We start from the raw sequence: 20,372 nt of genomic DNA, 5'->3' as shown, positions 1-20,372 counted from the left end.
CCACTGCACTCCAGCCTAGGCAACAGAACAAGACTCCGTCTCAAAAATAAGTAAATAAATAAATAAATAAATAAATAAAATATGACTCAAATGCATGTATGGATTAAACTGCTTTATTTACTATAAAGTCTGTACACATATGAGCAATAACTATTACCTCCTCTTTTATTAATGTATTCTTTCTGGCTTCCTGAAGGACGTCTTCACTGGGATGTTCTGCCAGGAACTTAAACCCCAGCCCTGGTCTCCCCTGTGTGGCCCCTGACTTCCCAGCTCTGCCCGTGGCACCACCATCCGCGTCGCTCATGCCTCCTGTTCTCCTTCCTTCCTAATTGCTCTGAAACCTCACCCATTTGCCCTATCCACTCCAGCTATCATGTACTCCAGCTATCATGTTCTTTTCCTGGACAGACTTCTGGTCAAGCTGCTGGCTTGCTCAAAGACCTTTGCTGGCCCCATGGCCTAAAGGGTTAAGTGAAACTTCCTACCTGGGCACTGGAGGACTTGGCCATGCTGCTCTCCCCTTCACAGTTGACCTAGACTTGGGACAAGCTGGATTCCTGAGAATCCGTGTTTCCTGCCCCCGTGCCTTTGCTCAGGCTGGTCCCTCCGCCCGCAGTGCCTGCCTTCGTCTCTGTTGGCCCCGGTACCGCCTGCCCTGTAAGGCTCAGTCGCGACATGGCTTGCTGCAGGAGGGCTTTCCCGATGCGTTTCGGGGCAGGCTCTCTCCATCTTTTGGAACCTTTATCACGATCTTCTATTCTGGGCGGTATCTGACGCCAAGCTGAGTATTGGATCATGTCATTTGAAGGCCATCCTATCGGACCGTAAGCTCTTTCAGGGCACGGGCTGCGTCTTGTCCCTTTCTATGTTCCTTGTAGCCTCAGCACAGGGCCCGGTTTCGCTCAACCTGAGGGTGACCTGGCATTTCAGGTTCAACGCAGAGCGGCCTGACAGGCACACTTCCTGCAATGGCCACAGGATGGCAGCACAGACCGGGTTTCGGCACCTAGACGCGCCTCCCGCACCCTCGCACTACTCAACATTTCTCGGCCCTAATGGGGTACTGGTTCCCTGGAGATGTTGTGCAGGAAGGCCCTCTCTCTAGGGCTGGGGGCTTTAGGGCTGGGGAAGAGGCACCAGGGGCAGAGCCTCTGGACCCCACGTGGAGTCCTGTAATGAGTGCGTTTCCTCCCGTTCCCCGTAGTCCCTTTTCCAAGAGAGAACTCTCGTGCTCGCTTCGGCAGCACATATACCAAGAGAGAACTCGCGGGGGTGGGGGTGGGGCGGTGGGTAGGGGGGTAGGGGGGGTAGGAGGGTAGGGAGGTGGGGGTGGGGGAGGTGGGCGGGGCGCGTGTAGGAAGGAGCACTGGGGAGGGAGTCGGCGAGTTTGGGTCCTGGTTCTGTGCTGCGGTCCTGGGCTGGTGTGGTGTGTAACGGGAAAAGGCCTGTCACAAAGCGTGGCAAATGTGCTCGTGGCAGATGCCCACGAACGTTTGTCTCCCTGTTCTCTGGCCTCCACCTCCCCTGAAGTTTTCCCAAAGGCAAAATGATGGGTTGGACAAAGATCCGAAGTGCAGCCACGCTCGCTGCGCATGGGGCAAGGTGGGGGGGGGGGGTTTCTGGGGCCCCAGAGCGCTCTGCTCCCATCTCAAGGACCCCGCTTCTGGAGGCAGGGTTAACGCTCCATGTAGGCAGAGGAAACACCCCGGGTTTCTTAGGATTCTTGCTGTGTGACCTTGGGAAGTCCCTGCACGCCTCGGGCTGCAGCTGCCGCCTGTGAAAGTAGGTGCTGCACTTCCTGGATGGTGGAAGGTTGCTAAGGTAACCACAAAGTGCCTGCTCAGCAGCAGCTGCCATCATCATCATAGTTATTATTATTAGGGTTTTGTCCTGTGCCAGCATTTGACAATTCTAACCTCACCTGGAGGCCCGCTAAAAGAGCAGGCGAGGGCTGGTGCTCGTTTAGGGATGCCTAAAACGTTTGCAGGGGGAGTAGGAGAAAGGAAGGACAAAGGATGTTCATGACGGTCAAAGACCTGGGTTTGGGACTTCCCGGGGTGAGGGGGTGCGGAGGGAGGGCCCCAGATCGCGCCTTCTCCCTGTAGGTCTGGTCCCGGGTCGCGGCGCGCGTGCGCAGGAGGAGGCCGTAGGCCCGGCCAGCAGAGGGCGCCGCGAGCACCACGCCCGGGCTGAGCTGTGCGGGGCCCTGCCTTGCTGCGCGGTGGGCATGCCGGCCTGGCTGCGATGGGAGAGGGCTACGCTGGGGAGCTGAGGGTAGGGGGAGCTGTCACTATTTTCAGTTGTTGGTCGGTGTCCTGTGTGGCATTGTGGGTTTGCCTGCAACCACCCCATATTCATTCATCTATTAATTCATTCATTCAACTAGCACGATCGAGCACCCACAAGTTTTGCTGGGAGTAAAGAGGGGAACGAGGTGCATGCTCGGAGAACCGCACCCGCCATCCAAGTGACAGAGGTCAGCCCAGGACTGGGAGAGCTTGGAGGAGGGGCCGCCTACCTAGAGAGAACAGGTGAGCCAGACAGAAGGCAGGAAGTACGGAGAGTCCGCTCGCAGCTTGGCAATGTGGGGAGCTGAACAGAGCAAGAACTGTTTGGGATCATGCTCTCGAACACTGGCCTAGGGCCGGTGATGTCGAAGTCATGATGAATCCAGGGCTAAACTACAGCAGACACAGCGGCTGTCCCCAAGGGGGTTATAAATGCATGAGTGTGTGTGTGTGTGTGTGGGGGGGGGGAGGCTGGGGGGTGTAGGCAAATACCAGGACTGGAAGAAGTAGAGTCCTAGGATCTTGACCCTCCTAGGCCGGCAGGGGTGTCTTGCAGCCTCCCTGTGAAGGTAGGTGGGCTGTGTGGGGAAGGAGGGCCAGGTATGTGAGTGGGGGAGTGGACAGAGGGGTGGGGTAGGAACCAAGGGCAGCAGGGAGTCCAGGCGGGAGCAGTGGGCACGGGGATGGAGCAGACAGTCTGGTGGGAGAGTGAGGGGTGGGACGGACAGTGGGGAGAGGGTGGCAAAGCCTGCTTGAGCCTCTGAGCCTCAGTTATCTCAGAGGATGTTGGCATAACCCAGAGGACAGTGAGGACGGGGACAATGGGAAAAAGAATAAAGCAAAGACCATCTTGGTTCCATTATGAGGAGTAGAGTGCCCTGATCAAGGAGGTGATGATGCTTCCATGTGTCCTGGGCAGGTCAGAGAGCAGGACCTGAGAGCATTAGAACTGGTAGCAGCCCTTCAGCCCATCTTATCTGATTCCTTTCTCTTATATATGGGGAAACTGAGGCTCAGAGAAGGTAAGGAAAGGCTACTCCCCCAGAACAGAGTTCAGTTCTTAATGGCACTTTTTTTTTTTGAGATAGCGTCTGGCTCTGTTGCCCTGGCTGGAGTGCAGTGGCTCAGTCATGGTTCACTGCAGCCTTGACCTCCTGGGCTCAAGTGATCCTCTTGCATCAGCCTCCTGAGTAGCTGAGACTACAGATGCACGCCACCATGCCTGGCTAATTTTTAATTTTTTTTGTAAATGGTGGGGGATCTCCCTATGTTGCCCAGGCTGGTCTCAAACTCCTAGGCTCTAGTGATCCTACAGCCTCAGCCTCCCAAAGTGCCAGGATTACAGGATCGAGCTGCCGTGCCCCGCCCTGGTGGCACATTTTAAAATGCAGAACACTGACTGATAGGAACTTTTCTGGAAAAGGTCAGTTGGAGATAAACCATGTCATTATCACCACCTCTGTTATCACCACTGAGTACTTAATGGGTACTAAGCACTTCACAACACCATCCCTGTCACAGGTGCAGCCCTGAGGTCAGTGATCCATCTTTTACAGAGGAGAAAATGGAGGTTCAGAGAGGTTACCTAAGAGAGAGACAACACAGCTGGTAAGGGCTTGAGCTGGGATTCACATCCAGAGTGCCCTCCCGCCTACCCTGTGTGAGGGCCTCTGCCAGGGAACAGCCAGCGAGGCTGTTACAGGGTGAGGGGTTGTGCTGGGGGCAGGGAAGCACCTCCATCTGTGTGTATGCCTCAGGAGCCTGTGGGCAGAGGAGGCATCAATTTCATCTCAGAATGAGCTTTCCAGCCAGCAGAGCTGCCCAGTCACGCAGTGGGCTCTACTAAGGAGCAGAATGTGCTCTGCCTCCTCCCAGGACAGGCAGTGGCCCCCTGTTGCCCCAGAGCAAGAGCAGATGCTTTAACTTTTCAGATTCACCCAGCATTGGAGGCTCTGACTGGCTCAGCCCCCCTCTCTCTCCAGCTCTGCCTGACTTCCTCTCTCCATCACCCTCTGCATTCCTGCCGGTCAGTCCTTCTTTCAGCCACTTTCCGGTACACTCATCAGCTCTGGAACTTGGCACCTGTGGTTCTTCCACCCTGTTGGCTAGACAACCCATTCTCAGGCCACTGGAAGCCTTCCATGACACCCAACAAGGTCAAGTCGCTGCCCATATGTGCTGCTCAAGTGGCTTCTCTGCCCCTTCAAATATGCCTCATCACACCTTATGAATGATTGGGTAGTCAGTTCCACGAGAGCAGGACTGCTTTGCCTGTTCTCAGGTGTTTCTCCAGCACCTGGCACTGCACATCGTGTTGTGCTCAAAAAGAGTTTGCTGAAAGAATGAATAACGACTGAAGTTAAGAAAGAATGATGAAGTACTCAAGGCCAAATGCCTGGGGAACCGGACTTAAGTCAGTTGACCTTCACACCCCCTCCATCATCTTTTGGCCATAGTTCATGGTCTTTGATCAGTTCCCCAGGGTTAGAGATGCACAGCCACAGTTAGTAAACATTTAAGCTCTGTCAGGTGTTTTCTCACCGATCAAATAATAAGCAGGGGCCAGGCGTGGTGGCTCACTCCTGTAATCCCAGCACTTTGGGAGGCCTAGGTGGGTGGATCATCTGAGGTCAGGAGTTTGAAACCAGCCTGGCCAACATGGCTCCGTCTCTACTAAAAACACAAAACCCCGTCTCTACTAAAAACACAAAAATTAGCCGGCGTCGTGGGTGCCTGTAATCCTGGCTACTCTGGAGGCTGAGACAGGAGAATCGCTTGAATCCGGGAGGCGGAGGTTCGGTGAGCCGAGATCGTGCCACTGCACTCCAGCCTGGGCAACAGAGCAAGACGCTGTCTCAAAAAAAAAAAAAAAAAAAAAAAGCAGGGACGAAGTGAAACTTTTTCAGTGGATACTAGCTTAAAGGCTTCAAGTCCTGCCTGGAATACTTCGTGCGCTGGTCGTTGCCACACCTGGCTGGAGCAGCAGGGCCTCTCTCGGAAGCCACGTGAGCTTTTTGCTCACCGGATCTGGGCTCCCAGCTGCGCTTCCAGAAATAGCCACCAGGTGGTGGCAGAAGCTAAGAGTCCGGGCTTAGGGCGATCCGGCCAGCCCCGAACCACCGGCAGGGGGCGCTGCTTCTCCGCCAGGTGAGCGGGTGCAGCGGAGGTAGGCCAGATGTACCTGCTGGGCTAAGGGGGGCTGGGCCTGTCCCACCAGGAGTGGGTGGAGGGGAAGGTCCTAATAGCAGCAGGGAAGGAAGGCTGGGTGGCCTCTTTACTCTTCTTTGTACACTAGGAACTTGACCCCTACTTTATGGGATTTATGGGCAAACTGTGAAGGTCTGTAAGTCCTCTATTGCAGCCACTCAACGCTGCCCTTGTGGTGTGGGACAATCCGTGGGTGCATGGGGGTGGTTGTTCAGATGTCACAAAACGCAGCTGTCCCTCGGGTTCCATGGGGCTTTGGTTCCAGGACCTTCTACTTAATACCAAAATTCGCAGGTGCTCAAGTCCCTGCTATAAAATGGAGTAGTATTTGCATATAACCTATGCACACCTTCTGTTTACTTTAATTATCTTCGGATTACTCAGAAGACCTAATACGATGAAATGCTGTATAGATAGTTTTTTTTTTTTTTTTTTTGAGATGGAGTCTCGCTCTGTCACCCTGGCTGGAGTGCAGTGGTGCGATCTCAGTTCACTGCAACCTCCGCCTCCCAGGTTCAAGCGATTCTCCTGCCTCAGCCTCTGGAGTAGCTAGGACTATAGGCACCCGCCACCATGCCCGGCTAATTTTTGTATTTTTAGTAGAGATGGTGTTTCACCATGTTGGCCAGGATGGTCTCGATCTCTTGACCTAGAGATCTGCCCGCCTCGGCCTCCCAAAGTGCTGGGGTTACAGGCGTGAGCCACCGTGCTCGGCTGCCATAGTTGTTATACTATATTGCTTAGGGAATCATCACAAGAAAAAAGTCTGTACATGTTTAGTACACAAACAATTTTGTGTTTTGGAATATTGTCCATCTGTGGTTGATTGAATCCGTGGATATGGAGGATCAACTGTGTTGTTCTTCTTCCTTTATTTTTTTGGACAGAGTTTCGCTCTTGTTGTTCAGGCTGGAGTGCAATGGTGCGATCTTGGCTTACCGCAACCTTTACCTCCTGGGTTCAAGCGATTCTCTTGCCTCAGCCTCCTGAGTAACTGGGGTTATAGACATGCATCACCACGCCCGGCTAATTTTGTATTTTTAGTAGAGATGAGGTTTCACCATTTTGGTCAGGCTGGTCTCGAATTCCTGACCTCAAGTGATCCACCCACCTTGGCCTCCCAAAGTGTTGGGATTACAGGCGTGAGCCACTACGCCTGGCTGTCTTCTTCCTTCCTTTCTTTTTTTTTTAAAGACAAGATCCTATTACCCAGGCTGGAGTGCAGTGGCACAATCATAGCTCACTGCACCTTCGAATTCCGGGGCTCAAATGATTCTCCCACTTCAGTCTCCTCAGTAGGTGGGACTATAGGCACACACCACCATGCCTGGCTAATTAAACATTTTCTTGTTGTTGTTGTTGTTGAGATAGGGTCTTGCTTTCTTGCCCAGGCTGGTCTCAAACTCCTGGCTTCAAGTGATCCTCCTGCCTTGGCATCTCAAGGTGTTGAGATTACAGGCACGAGCCACTGCACCCAGCCTGTTCTTTTGATTTTTAAAAGAACTACCTAAAAATGTGAAAATCATTCATAGCTCTTGGGGCCGCACAAGACAGGCGGGGGGCTCTGACTAGGTAAAGTCTCACACCAATGCCTGACCCATAAAAGGTGCCCAATTCATGGCAGGTGTTGCCAGCCCACCCAGGAGCTCACAGCCAGGGCTCCATGGCTCCATTCTCCTGCCATCCCTGGAGTGGGGGGTGGGATGGGGGGTGGGACTCTGTCCTTCCGATTGTGGCCCCTGGCTCTCTTCCACTTTGTAGAAAGCACTCAGTGAAGGTTAGCTGTCATCTGTCCTCCCTGGCTGCATGTCCACGCCTGCAGGCCTCTGCTCTTGCAGTTCCTCCTCCTGGTGAATCCCCTGTCCTTGACATCTTTCAAGGAACCACCACCACAATCAAGACAGAGAACATTCCCTACACCCCAAACATGTCCCTCGTGCCCCTTCCCAGTCGACCTTGACTTACAAAAAAAATCTCCCAATTACCAAGTGCTTGCAGGGTGTCAGGCGCCACGGAGGCCCTTGGCCAGTTGGTCTCACTGAAGCCTCTGGGACCTGGTGATGTGAGGGCAGTTGTTACAGGTGGTACCTTAGGGCTGAGGGCTCTGAGGCCACGATGGGCAGGAGGCAGAGCTGGGACCTGAATCCAGGCGCATCCCTTAGCCACTCTCCTGCCCTGCCTGTCCCCCAGCCCTTCGTGTTCCTAGGGCCACGTTGCTCACACCTCCTTTACTCCTGGCTAATCTGGGTGTGGCCTGGGACCCACAGCCTTGGCATCCGCTGGGAGCTGGTGGGAAATGCAGAGTGTCGGGCCAGATCCCACACTACCGAGTTAGCACCTGCTGTTCTGAGGCTCGGAAGCTCTGTCTTGAGGCGGGCTCTTCCTGGGAAGTGGTGGCCGTGTCTGCGTCCCCTTCCCTGCTCACTGTGAGCTCCTGCTGGGCAGGTGCTCAGCCCTCTGGTGCTCACTTCGGGGCCTGGCCCTCGGCCCCCTCTGAATCAAAGTTAAATGAACAGATGAAGGGAAGGGCAGGTGGTCAGAGCTTTGCGTGAGGGTGTGGGGGTGCGGGGCTGTGGTGCTCAGGAGCCGGTGGGAGGAATGGGGCTGGGGCAGGGGGTCTCGTCACCTGTTTGGAGGTCTGGTTCTTCACTCACTCTAGGTGCTGCCCAAGTTGGCTCAGAGAGTCTGTGTTCATTTGCATACATTTGCGCGCACTTAGCCTATCTCTCTGGTGCACTAGGAGGCGCAGGCTGGACTGTGGAGGGGAGAGGGTGGACAGGACAGCAGGCTAGGGGTGTTGGGGGCTTTAGGGTTGCAGATGTCTTTCTTGGAGCAGGTCTGGAGTTTGAGCACCCATCCTCTTTGGGTGAGGGTAGAAGCCTGCTGGATCCTCCTGGCTCTAGGTGCCTGCTGGGGCTGGGCAGTTCCCACCTCCCTGGCTTCGCTCCTCAGTGGCCCTTTCCTGGAACGCCCTTTCCCCTGTGTCCCTGTGACAACCTTGTGATCTGGGTGCTGGTTACACAGGTGGCTTCCGCCTGTGAGAATTCACTGAGTTGTATAGCAATTACATGTGCATTTTCTGCATACAAAATGGAAAAAGACCAGCACTGACTTCCAGGAAGAGTCCCATGCCTATTCCACGGCTGGGAGCCCTCCCAGGGTGCCTCTCTTGCCCCTGCCCACCGTCTGCGGTGAAGGCCCTGGTCGATGTCAACTCGACTGAGTTTTATTTATTCACTCTCCTCTCCCCCGGACTGTGAGCCACCGGGGGCAGAACCAGGTCCTGTTCATTCTTGTGTCCCCTGACATGGGACCTGGCACAGGGCAGGTGCGGAACACATGGGTTCAACCTCACTGTCTCTGGGGTGCTCCCGGAGGCCTGAGGCGCTGACCACCTGAGGGGGGCATTTCTCCTTAGTACCCCCACCCCAGGCACACAAAAGGCCAGCACCACAGTGCTCCTGCTGTGGGCCAGGGCTAGAAGTGGGACTCGACGGTCCCTGGGTGGGAGTGGGTGTGGGGCACGGCCACCCTCTGGTTCTCAGCGCCCTGCCCTCCCCTGTTCTCTCTCGCCCGGGTGGCACCTCCTCTTGTCTGTGGCTCATCCTCGGCCTTGAGGCCATCTGGGCCCCTGCTGAGTTCTTCTTCAGGCTTGGGGAGGGGGAGGCAGAGGCCTGGCTTCTCTGGATTGGGCCTGCATGCTGAGAGCCTCTGGGCCTGCCTGGCCTGGCCCTGCCTCATCCCTGCCAGCCCCTCCCTGCCCTGCAAGTTGGGGCCTCCCTGCCGCCGAGTCACAGAGACCTGTAAGCGGGCACACAGCCCCCTCCCCACCATCTGGAACTTGGCAGAGAAGGACTCTGGGCAATGGCCTGCCTCTCTGGCCTCAATTTCCCTTTTTGGTAAATTGGGAAAACAATTCAGGGAGCTGCCAGCTCAGATCAGTCAGAGGGTGTGGGAGACCTCAGGACCCAGGAGTGCGCAGAGCAAAGGCCTGCTGGGTGTGTGTGGGGTTCGTGAGGGCGCCCCTCAGCTGGGCCGGGATCTGCACGGTGGGGCAGGTGAGGGGGTGGGAACCTTGTCGGGGAGAGCACGGGAAAGTCAGGGCCTGAGTTTCGGCCCAACTTGATCCTAACTGGCTGCAGGCCCATCCCTCCTGGGCCTCACTTTACTTTTTTGTAAAGGGGGCCCTGGGTGAGATTGTCCTTCAGCCCACACGAGCTCCAAGGCTGGCTGAATGCCTTGCTTTGTTTGACCCGCACAGGGTGTTATTTTGGAATTAGTTTCCAAATTTGAAGCATCAGGAGGCTTCCCATACAAACCCAGAGTTCCAGCTTCCTGGGTGCAAAGTGAGGAGATCTGGCCTCCTGGGATTCTCTGTTTGCAGGCGGCCAGTGGCACAGTGGCGGGAGAAGGGGCCTCCGTTCCCCCTGCCCCAGGGCTGACCCTCCTACCGTCCATACCCTAGAGGCCCCGCCCTGCCTAGGACCCTCAGTTGCTGGCCACCCAGCCCCAGCCCGGTCCTCTGGTGTCTGGTGCACCTGCGTGGGCAGGCTTCTTCTGTTTTGCCACCTTGCAGCTTCCGAGGGCAGGTCTGGATCAGACTGGCATTAGCTCATGTGCTTATCCAGAGCACACAAAGCAGAGATCTAGGTCTCAGCATTTCCTGGGGGTGTCCGGAGCCGTGGTCAGGGCCCAGAGACCGTGTCTGTGTGTGGGGTGCTGAGTCGCTCCTGCTGGGGTTCAGTCCTTTCCTTCTTGCTTCACTGGCCCCCATTCCATGTCTCAGCCTGGTCGCAAGGCCCTCGGGGACTGGACCCTGCTGTCCCTCTCTCTCTCCGTCTTTTTTTGAGTGAGCCTCTTGTTTATTGACCTTGAGACGGGGAAGCTCTCGCCCTGTGTGGGAGGCCTGCGGGGCTCCAGAGCCCCGGTTTCTTCCTCGCTTGAACAGAGGTGGTCTGGAGTGCTGAGTGGTGCGGCCCTGGCTCCGTGTTGAATTAATGGCTGGGTAGGACGGAACCCTGGACTCCTGCCCCTGGCCTGCGTTCTTCCTGTGGTTCCAGGTTCAGAACAGCAAATGGCAGGGCCCCTGGCTCTGAGGCTGAGGGTTTAAAGAGCTGGTGATGTGGGGAATGTGGGTTTGAAAGCCCTGGGCCCGGACAACAGGATGAGTCCAAGCAGCGATTCCAAGTCTGCCACAGGGACCCGCCCGATGCCAGAGGCCCCTACAGGGAAGCCCCTCCTCTGCCCCATCACATCCACCCCTGAAATCGCGGCTGAAAAACCGCACTGGAATTCCTGAGGGTCAGTGCCGAAGCGGTCCCAAACTGAGGAGGCCACTTTGCATGGAGACAGAGGAGGGGGCCACGGGGTAGGGGGACAGGAAAGGCCATTGCAGCAGGGCCCAGAGGGGGACTGACCCAGGCTGAGCAGGAGTCCCAAGGAAGGGCCCAGGTGCTGCCTGCCACCAGGACCCCCGCATCACAGAGTCACAGAGGCCTCTCTTGCAACAAGAAAGCTTGCACATTCCAGATGATGGCATCATTTTTGGGCAGGAGGGAGGGGAGGCAGAGCCTGCTCCCCACTCTCACTTTCCCAGACGTCACAGGGACCCAGACTCCCTGTGTCTCTCATAGCCCGAGAGACACAGACCCTGTCAGGGAAGGGGCATGTGGCCGCGGGGCAGGAGCACCTGTGCGAGGCTGGGACCACCAAGCGCTGGTGGCAGCATAGACCCGGGGAGCTCTGTGCACAGCAGGGCCACCAGCAGAGCCAGGGCAAAGGTCTTCATGGTGTGGGAACTGCTTGTTGGCGCTCTCTCTGGCCAGCCTGGCAAGTGGTCCCCTCCCCCGCCCCACCGTCTCTTGGCCTCACCTTCCTCCCTCCCCGTGGAAGGCCCACACTCCCGTGTTCCTGGTGGCAGTGCCTGGCCACAATCTCAAGTCCCCTTCCTTTCTTCCCTACCTGCGCCCCCCGCCCCCAATTCAAGCCTCAGCGTCTCCACCCTCCCCAAGCCATCCCTGCCCCATCAACGAGGGCCAGCTCTGTGCCCCGATGACCTGCCAGCCTCCTGAGCCCAGCTGTGCGCTGACTGCCAGGCCAGCCTCTGTCCTGCCTCCCCCACTTTCAGCTCAGTGCCTGTCATGCTGAGGCTGTGACGGGGACCTGGGAGCAGGAGGCAACAGGGGATTCCTTGGTCTGTGGCTCTCATCAGTGCTGGGAGAAGGAGAAAGGACCCGGCCATTCCTGACCACAGCCCTGGGCTCCTGCACTCAGCCTGGCACTCACTGCATGCCAGCCCCAGGCAGGGCAGTAGAGCCACCCGGAAGAGTACCGAGCCCTTCCAGCCAGAGCTCAAGGCCGGGTCACGACTGCCGGCTCAGTGCCCAACTCCTCCACCGCTCAGCATCCACCTGCCCAGCTCATGTGAGGGAGGACGAAACAAAGGAGGCCCCTGGGAGACTGCACAGGCCAGCTCCTGATGCTATACAGATGGGGAAACTGAGGTCCAGAGGGGGGCAGTGACTTGTCCAAATTCATGGGCCCAGACCTGCAGTCCTGGGCCTCTCTCCCGGGTGGCCTGAGTTAGGCCGTGGTGCCATCAGTCCCGAAGGTTGGGACACCCACAGCAGTGCCTGACTTGTTGGGGCCCAGCCCCCAGACCCCTTTGAGCAGCAAGGGAGCCTGCCCTGCCCCCAGCGTCTCCCCGGCCTGACTGAGTTTCCCAGAGCCAGCAGAAAGGCAGGGCCAGTGCAGGTCTGAATTCGCCCGGGGATCTGGGAGTCCCAGCCGGCTCACCCTGCCCTCAGGCCCTGGGAGCGGGAAGTGAGCCTCCCCACCCCAAATCCTCCGCCTTCCCTGCCACCCACGCCTTCAGCCCGGGGCCCAAACATGGCAGGGAGCCAGGCCCTTCACCCCCCTCCTTGGTAACCGAGGCCAACACCCATCACTGGCGACTGTTTGTCCTGCCAACGCTGCACCACAACCTGAGCCCCCACGCCCTGCCGCAGCTGGGAGAAGCCTGGCTGGGGGAGGGGATGTGGCTGGGGCAGCCGGAACCTGTGGGCCTGGGGACCCTTCCCCTCCACTCCAGTCCCCCAGGAGCTTCTGAGTGAGCACAGGGCAGCCAGGGCTGTTGTCTCGGCACCTTTGACTGTGGGGCCCCCAACCTCAGCCTCTGCTCCACCCCTAAGACTGTGCGCCTGGAAGGTGGAGGAGGGCTGGCTGGGGTGAGAGGGTCTGTGCTGGAACTACAGCAGAGAAACAGCAGAGGGAGAAAGTTCTCTCTGGCCAGCTGGGCGGTGGGAGGGCTCAGGGAGGGAGGCCTCTGGGCCCTTTCTTTGCAGGCCGGGAGGGATAGGAGATTCTACCAGCGCCAGGCCCGGGAGGCTCTGCCTCCTGATCCCCAAAGTCTGGGTGGGCACTCTGAGGCACTCCAGCATCGTGTCTGGGGGCTGGCTGGGTGGGCAAGGTGGTGGATGTCAGGGCCTGGGGAGGCTGGGGTAAGGTGGCACTGGGAGGGGACCGGCAGTTTTTCTGGCCTTCACTGGCCTGTGGTTTCCACGGTGCAGGGCGTGGGACCGTGGGGCGATGGAGTAAGGAGGATGGAGTCTGTCCCTGGGAAGCCTCTTGTCTGAGGGGAGACATGCCCCGAGCCTTCAGGGACTGCCTAGTCGGAGCGGAGACACAGCCCTCATCCTGGGGAGTTTGGAATAGCCATACTGGGGCCAGGGACAGAGGACAATGGAGTCACCCCGCTCTGCATGGAGCACGGGACCACCCAGCCTCACGGGGCTGGGCAGATGCTTCTGTTTCTTCTGCATGGAGCATGCGATCACCTGGCCTCACGGGTCTGGGCAGACGCTTCTGTTTCTTAGGAAGAGGTGGGATTGGAGGGTCTGTTTGCTTCTCAAATGCTTCCCGGGAACCTCCTCCCCCACCGCAGCCCTGCACTGTGGGCAGGAACGTCACTAGCCCCCTTTTACGGATGAGGAAACTGAGGCTCAGGCATCTGGGAGAATGTGCTGTGGGGAGCACCCCCGGCCAGAGCCGTGCTGGTTCCCTCCAGACAGTGCAGGAGAAAGGCAGGCCCCACAGAGTCCCTGCTCTTCCCCCAAGTCTTGAGGCCGGGGGGCTGTCTTTACTCTCAGTCTCCCCCATCCAGGACCTGTCCCCTGGTTCAATCCCAGGCAGACTGGCGGGGAGGGTGGAGTGGGAGACTCGGTTCTGCTGAGGCTGCAGCTTCCCCGGCCCACCTAGGCTGAGTCAGGACGAGGCAGGAGCCGAGGGCGGCAGCTTTCCCAGGGCCAGCCCGGGCGGCGTCCACATTCCTCACTTGCAGGGTGTGTCTGGGCTTGGCTGAGCCAGGTGTGCTGTTTCCCACCCAGTCCCCCCGCCTGCAGCTGAGCCAGCTCAGTGCTCGGGCCTTGTAAGGAAGCTTCTGGCAGCCACCAGGAACGGGGTGTGGGAACTGCTTGGCTTGCATGTCCTTGCCGGGTGGGGTGCAGGCTGGGGGGGTCAGCCTGCTAGAGCCCAAGCTCCCACAGTGGCCAGGGCAATTGGGGTGCCCACTCCTCATGCCCTCTTCACGCTCTGCTCTTGCGTCTGCAGCTGGAGAGCTGGAGGCCGAGGCCCAGACAGTCTGTGGTTTGGGGCTTTGGTCTTGGTCATTGCTCACCACTGCCCTTCACCCCAGTAGATGCTGGAGGCGGAATGAAGGATGTTCTGAGACCTGAGGTGGTGGTGAGGGCCCCACAGTGGCCAGAAAGCAGCAGAGGGACACATTCTGTTTGCTGCCTCCAGCCTTTAAGGGAGGCCTTTGTCCTAAGCAGCTTGGAGCTCGGTGCCAGATGGGGCCCTGAGGCAGAGGCTGTGAGTGCGGCCTTCTGCCCATGGGGTCCCCATCTCCGGGGGCTGCTGCTGACACCTTGCCACTTGGCCCTGCCTCCCCCACATCCCAGCTGGGCTGTCTGCACTGACACCTGGGGCTGGAAGGGGTCTATGTGGGGTTGGCCAAGGTCAGTCCTTGCCATTTACTGCAGTGAAATTCTTCCCACGACCCACTTCTCTTTGGGCCACGGTTTTCTTTCCTGGAAAGCAGGGCTAGGAACTCCCTTTCCCAATGTCCCTGGGTTATTTTTGTTTTTTACCTAATTAAATTTTTTTTTTTTTTTTTTTTTTGTGATTTTTGAGATAGGGCCTCACTCTGTTGCCCAGGCTGGAGTGCAGTGACGCCATCACAGCTCATGCAGGCTTGACCTCCTGGGCTCAAGCGATTCTCCCACCCCGGCCTCCTGAGTAGCTGGGATCACAGGTGCGCACCACCAAGCCTAGCTGAATGTCCCTGGGTTCTTGGTGAAAGGAATGTGACCGTAAGACTGAGGATGTGTGTTGGGAGCTGCGATGAGCTGTGCTGGGACCTGCATCTTCCCCACGACGGGACCCCCAACTTAGTGCTGTAGCTTCTCCATTGCTCTCTGTGGGTCTGGCAGGGCCCCTGGCTGGTGACTGGGGAAGGAAACTTCAAGTTTGGGATTTAGGGACCTCGCTCACTGTTCAAGCTCTTCCTGGAGGGCTACTGGCAGGGCCAGCATCTCAATCACACCAACAACCGCCCATGGGGGGCCTCCTTGCCTCCCTGTCGCCCAGTTCTGAGGCCTCAGCATTTCTGAGCACAGCCCAGGGCTGGTCCCCTCTGTCATGCCTCGCAGTAGGCAGGGCCGAGCTGTTTCCTGGGAACCTGTGACGGGCCCAGGGCGGGCCCAGGGTGGCTTGGTCTGCAGAAATCACTTCCCAAGCCTTGGTGGGAACCAGCAGTTCCTGGCCCTGGGCCCAGGGTGGGCGTGGGAATTCTGTCCTGTGGGGAGGTCAGGAAGGGTGACAGTAGGGCTGTGGGAGCAGAGGCTGAGGGATGAGGTGGGACACTGGTCCTAGGCGTCTAGTGTAGCCTCCACGGTGAGGGCAGCAGGCTGAGCTCCGGGCAGCTGAGTTGGGGGGCAGGGACCAGAGCAGGTGCAGCCCCCTGGCCCCACCTGGCCCCTCGAAGAGCAGTGGTGGGCAAGCCTGGCCGAGGTGTCCCAGGCTGGGGCAGAGACCCCTTGGCTCCTCTTTCTGGGGGCGACTCCCCACTTCCCCAGCTTTCTTTGGGCGAGCCCTGGGGCTGGCTCTGGGGTGCCCCATTCCAGGGACTCTCTGGGGACCTTGGCTGCTTTCCCTGCTTCTCTGTCCAGGGCCTTGTGGCAAGAGGGTAGAACTTTGTCCTGGCTGTTGGTGCTGCCTGCAGTGGAAGGAAGTGCCTCAGCTCCTGAAAATCCTGCTCTGTGTCTGTGTCCTGTGGTTGAGGATGGCTCCGTGTGTGTGTGTGCACATATGTGTGTTGATGGCATGTGTGTGTGTGCGTGTGTGAGGGCATATGTGTTGGTGGCATATGTGTGTGCGTTCATATGTGTTGGTGGGGTTTGTGTGTGTGTGTGCATGTGTGCTGATAGCGTGTGTGTGCGTGTATGTGGGCATATGTGTTGGTGGGGTTTCTGTGTGTGTGTGCGCGCATGTGTTGTTGAGGTGTGTGTGCAGTGTGTGTGTGTGTGCATGCATGTGTGTATTGGGGTGTGTGGATGTGGATTCGCGTGTGTTGGTGGGGTGTGTGTTTGTGTATGTGTGTATGTATGTTGGTTGGTGTTTGTGTGTGTGTGCATGCATGTATGTGCATTGGTGGGGTGTGTGTTGGTGGAGTGTGTGTATGTGTGTGTGCATGTGTGTTGGTGAGGTGTGTGTTTGTGTATGTGCATGTGTGTTGGTGTTTGTGTGTGTGTGCATGCATGTGTATGTTGGTGGTGTGTGTGTGTGTTGGTGGGGTGTGTGTGCATGTTGGTGGGGTGTGTGTGTGTGTTGGTGGGGTGTGTGTGTATGTTGGTGGTGTGTGTGTTGGTGGGGTGTGTGTGTGTTGGTGGGGTGTGTGTGTATGTTGGTGTGTGTGTGTGTGTGTTGGTGGGGTGTGTATGTGTGTTGGTGGTGTGTGTGTGTATGTTGATGTGTGTGTGTGTGTTGGTGGTGTGTGTGTGTTGGTGGTGTGTGTGTGTATGTTGATGGTGTGTGTGTGTATGTTGGTGGGGTGTGTGTGTATGTTGGTGGGGTGTGTGTGTGTTGGTGGGGTGTGTGTGTGTTGGTGGGGTGTGTGTGTTGGGTGTTGGTGGGGTGTGTGTGTGTTGTGTGTGTGTGTTGGTGGTGTGTGTGTGTGTTGGTGGGGTGTGTGTGTTGGTGAGGTGTGTGTGTTGGTGGGGTGTGTGTGTGTTGGTGGTGTGTGTGTGTGTTGGTGGGGTGTGTGTATGTTGGTGGGGTGTGTGTGTGTTGGTGGTGTGTGTGTGTGTTGGTGTGTGTGTGTATGTTGGAGGGGTGTGTGTGTTGGTGGGGTGTGTGTGTGTGTTGGTAGGGTGTGTGTGTTGGTGAGGTGTGTGTGTGTGTTGGTGAGGTGTGTGTGTGTTGGTGGTGTGTGTGTGTTGGTGAGGTGTGTGTGTGTTGGTGTGTGTGTGTGTTGGTGAGGTGTGTGTGTGTTGGTGGTGTGTGTGTGTTGGTGGTGTGTGTGTGTGTGTGTTGGTGGGGTGTGTGTGTGTGTTGGTGGGGGGTGTGTGTGTATTGGTAGGGTGTGTGTGTTGGTGAGGTGTATGTGTGTGTTGGTGAAGTGTGTGTGTTGGTGGTGTGTGTGTGTGTGTTGGTAGGGTGTGTGTGTTGGTGAGGTGTGTGTGTGTGTTGGTGAGGTGTGTGTGTGTTGGTGGTGTGTGTGTGTGTTCGGGTGTGTGTGTATGTTGGTGGGGTGTGTGTGTGTTGGTGGGGTGTGTGTGTGTTGGTGGTGTGTGTGTGTTGGTGTGTGTGTGTTGGTGGGTTGTGTGTGTTGGTGGGTTGTGTGTGTGTGTTGGTGGGGTGTGTGTGTGTTGGTGGGGTGTGTGTGTTGGTGTGTGTGTGTTGGTGGTGTGTGTGTGTTGGTGTGTGTGTGTTGGTGGGTTGTGTGTGTTGGTGGGTTGTGTGTGTGTGTTGGTGGGGTGTGTGTGTGTTGGTGGGGTGTGTGCGTGCAGGTGTGTTGGTGGCGGAGGCACTTGTTTCTGTGGGGTGGGCTTCTGGACATCCGCACTGGGGTCCCTATAGAGTCTGAACCCTGAAGGATTCTGGGAGCTGGCACTGAGCGCTGGACCCAGGGCAGCCTGGGACCTCATGGGAACAGGTGAGAACAGGCTGGCACTGACTGGCGGGAGTGGCAGCAGCTGGAATGTGCGGGCTGCAGTAGCCCCACCCTACCTCACCCAGGAACGGGCCCTCATCGCAGAGCCAGAACCCAGCCCCTTTGCCCAGCTGTCCCAGCTCTGCCCCACCAGGCCTCCTGAGCCCCCGCTCCCTCCTGTGGGCCTCCCCCACTGCCCTTGCTCCTGGCTGGGCTGGAGCCAGCGGGCCAGCTGGGGAGGGCTGTCTGGGAGAAGCTGGCTCTGCTTCCTCAGGATCCCAGGTCTTGGTACTGTGTTTCCGGGTCTGCACAGACCGACCCTCTGTCACTTACAGGGGCCTCATTCTGACGAATCAGGGAAGAACGTGGCTGTACCTGTCGGGGGTTCCCCTAGACCAGTGGTGGGCTCCTGGGCCTTCTCTGCTCTTGGAATGGAGGCTGAGGGCCACCTGCCCTCCTGCAGGTTTTGGGTACAAGCTGTGCGCCTCTGCAGAGCACCTGTGTCCTCTCCTGTCCTGTGCAGTTAATCAGGGCTCCAGGTGGCTTTCAGGAGCAAGGCCCTGCTCCCTCGTGTGGCAAGCAGGGCCTCTCCCAGGCGGGCCCCTGTCCACCTCGTGAGGCCCAGCCCCCACCCCCTGCCTCTCCAGCCAGCTCCCCTGGCCCAGGACATCTCACGCTTCCCTGAGGGTACCCCCTGCCATGGCACGTGCCTATCACCCTGCCTGGAAGGCCGGCGTCCACTGTGTCTCCTGCTGTGCTGGGCCCGCTCAGATCCTTTCCTCAGCTGTTCTGCCTTGGGGCCGGGGCAGGGACCCCTCATGGGTACTCCCACAGGCCGACCTGTCCAGGCCTGCACGGTGTCTCGTGAGGTCCGGGAGCTCCCCACGATTAGGGCCTGCTCTGTGTCCCCTGTCATGTCCCCAGGCCAGGCCCTCCCACGAACGGGCTGGGAGTGAGAGGATGAGCTAGTGAGTGGGTGCAGGAGGCCCAGGGAGTTCCTCTGAGGCCCAGTCCCGGCCCCGACTCTGCTTCCTCAGTCCGGGAGGAATATCCCTCTACCCTGGGACTGGGGTCTCCTGGGAACATTCTAGAAATCTCTCTTGCAATCAGGGAGGATACAAGCCCCTCTTCTCTCCTGGTGAGGATGTAAGATTAACAGGCCAGAGTGGCAATGACATCTTTGTGTGAGTGTGTAAGGTGTGAACCCGTGAGAGGTTGTGTGAGTGTGAAAGTTTGCACAAGTGTGCCAGTGTGGATGCGACTCTGAGTGTGAGTGTGTGTGAGTATGGGGAAGTCTGTGAGCATGTGCTGCTGTGTGAGTCTGGGAGTGTCAGTGTATGTGTGTGAAAGTACATGTGAGCTGCACGTGAATGGGTGTGAGTCTTAGAGTGTGTGTGTGTCAGCCTGTGAGCATGCGCCTATGTGTGAATCTGGGAGTGTGAGTGTATGAGTTGTGTGTGAACGTGTGTGTGTGTCTTTGTGTGCACATGTGTCTGAGAGTGTCAATGTGTGTGTGTGGATGTGCATGTGAGCTATGTGTGAATGTGTGTATATGAGTCTTTGAGTGTGTGTGTATCGATCTGGGAGCATGTGCCTGTGTGTGAATCTGGGAGTGTGAGTATGAGTTGTGTGTGAACGTGTGTGTGTGAGTCTTTGTGTGCACATGTGTCTGAGAGTGTCAATGTGTGTGTGTGGATGTGCATGTGAGCTATGTGTGAATGTGTGTATATGAGTCTTTGAGTGTATGTGTATCGATCTGGGAGCATGCGCCTGTGTGTGAATCTGGGAGTGTGAGTGTGCATGTGAACTGCGTGTGAATGTGTGTGTATGAGTCTTAGAGTGTGTGTGTGTCAGCCTGTGTGTGAATTTGAGAGTTTAAATGTTCGTATGAGCTATGTGTGAATGTGCGTGTATCAGTCTGTGTGAGAGTCTCAGTGTGTATATGTGCATGTGAGCTATGTGTGAACGTGTGTGTATGAGTCTTTGAGCGTGTGTGTGTCAACCGGTGAGCATGTACCTGTGTATGAATCTGGGAGTGTGAGTGTGTGTGAGCTACGTGTCGATGTGTGGCTTACCCTGCAGGAGTGCTTGACCCGGGACTCCAGGCGGTAAAGAAGCCTGGGTCCAGGCTCTCCCCTTCCCTAAAGCCACAGGCAACCCCAGAGACACTCAGAGCCCTCTGCATTCTGGGGATTCTGGGGGCGATCTGGGGAGCTCGGAGGCTCATTTTGCTCCAGGAGTGTTGACTGAGCGATGAGTGGTCTTTCCACATTCTGGAGAGAGCTCAGAGGCCTTTATCTTAATAAGAGTAACACTGAATAGGTTCAAAATAATATTTACAAAATATGTGTAGGATTTAAGAATGAAGGCACTGCCGGGCGCTGTGGCTCACGCCTGTAATCCCCGCAATTTGGGAGGCCAAGGCGGGCGGATCACCTGAGGTCAGGAGTTCGAGACCAGCCTGGCCAACATGGTGAAACCTTGTCTCTACTAAAAATACAAAAATTGGCCGGGCCTGGTGGCACGCGTTTGTAATCCCAGCTACTTGGGAGGCTGAGGAAGGAGAATCGCTTGAACCCAGGAGGCGGAGGTTGCAGGGAGCCGAGATCACCCAATTTAATTCCAGCCTGGGCGACAAGAGTGAAACTCCGCCTCAAAAAAAAAAA

The 20,372-nt window shown here is 57.2% G+C and overlaps 1 pseudogene across 1 annotated transcript in view; it reads left to right on the top strand.

Moving 5' to 3' along the window:
* The first annotated feature begins 2,142 nt into the window (after positions 1 to 2,142).
* LOC144335708 (keratin, type I cytoskeletal 42-like) overlaps positions 2,143 to 20,372 on the top strand; it is a 41,907-nt pseudogene continuing 23,677 nt past the window's right edge. The window contains exons 1-2 of the transcript XR_013406822.1: positions 2,143 to 2,277; positions 2,390 to 2,534. The product of XR_013406822.1 is annotated as a keratin, type I cytoskeletal 42-like (transcript). The remainder of the gene's footprint in view (positions 2,278 to 2,389; positions 2,535 to 20,372) is intronic.

The sequence above is a fragment of the Macaca mulatta genome, chromosome 16, assembly GCF_049350105.2.
Source record: "Macaca mulatta isolate MMU2019108-1 chromosome 16, T2T-MMU8v2.0, whole genome shotgun sequence".
NCBI classification, from domain to species: domain Eukaryota; kingdom Metazoa; phylum Chordata; class Mammalia; order Primates; family Cercopithecidae; genus Macaca; species Macaca mulatta.
Note: the sequence above shows the minus strand (reverse complement) of the source record. Positions and strands in the feature narration are given on the sequence as shown.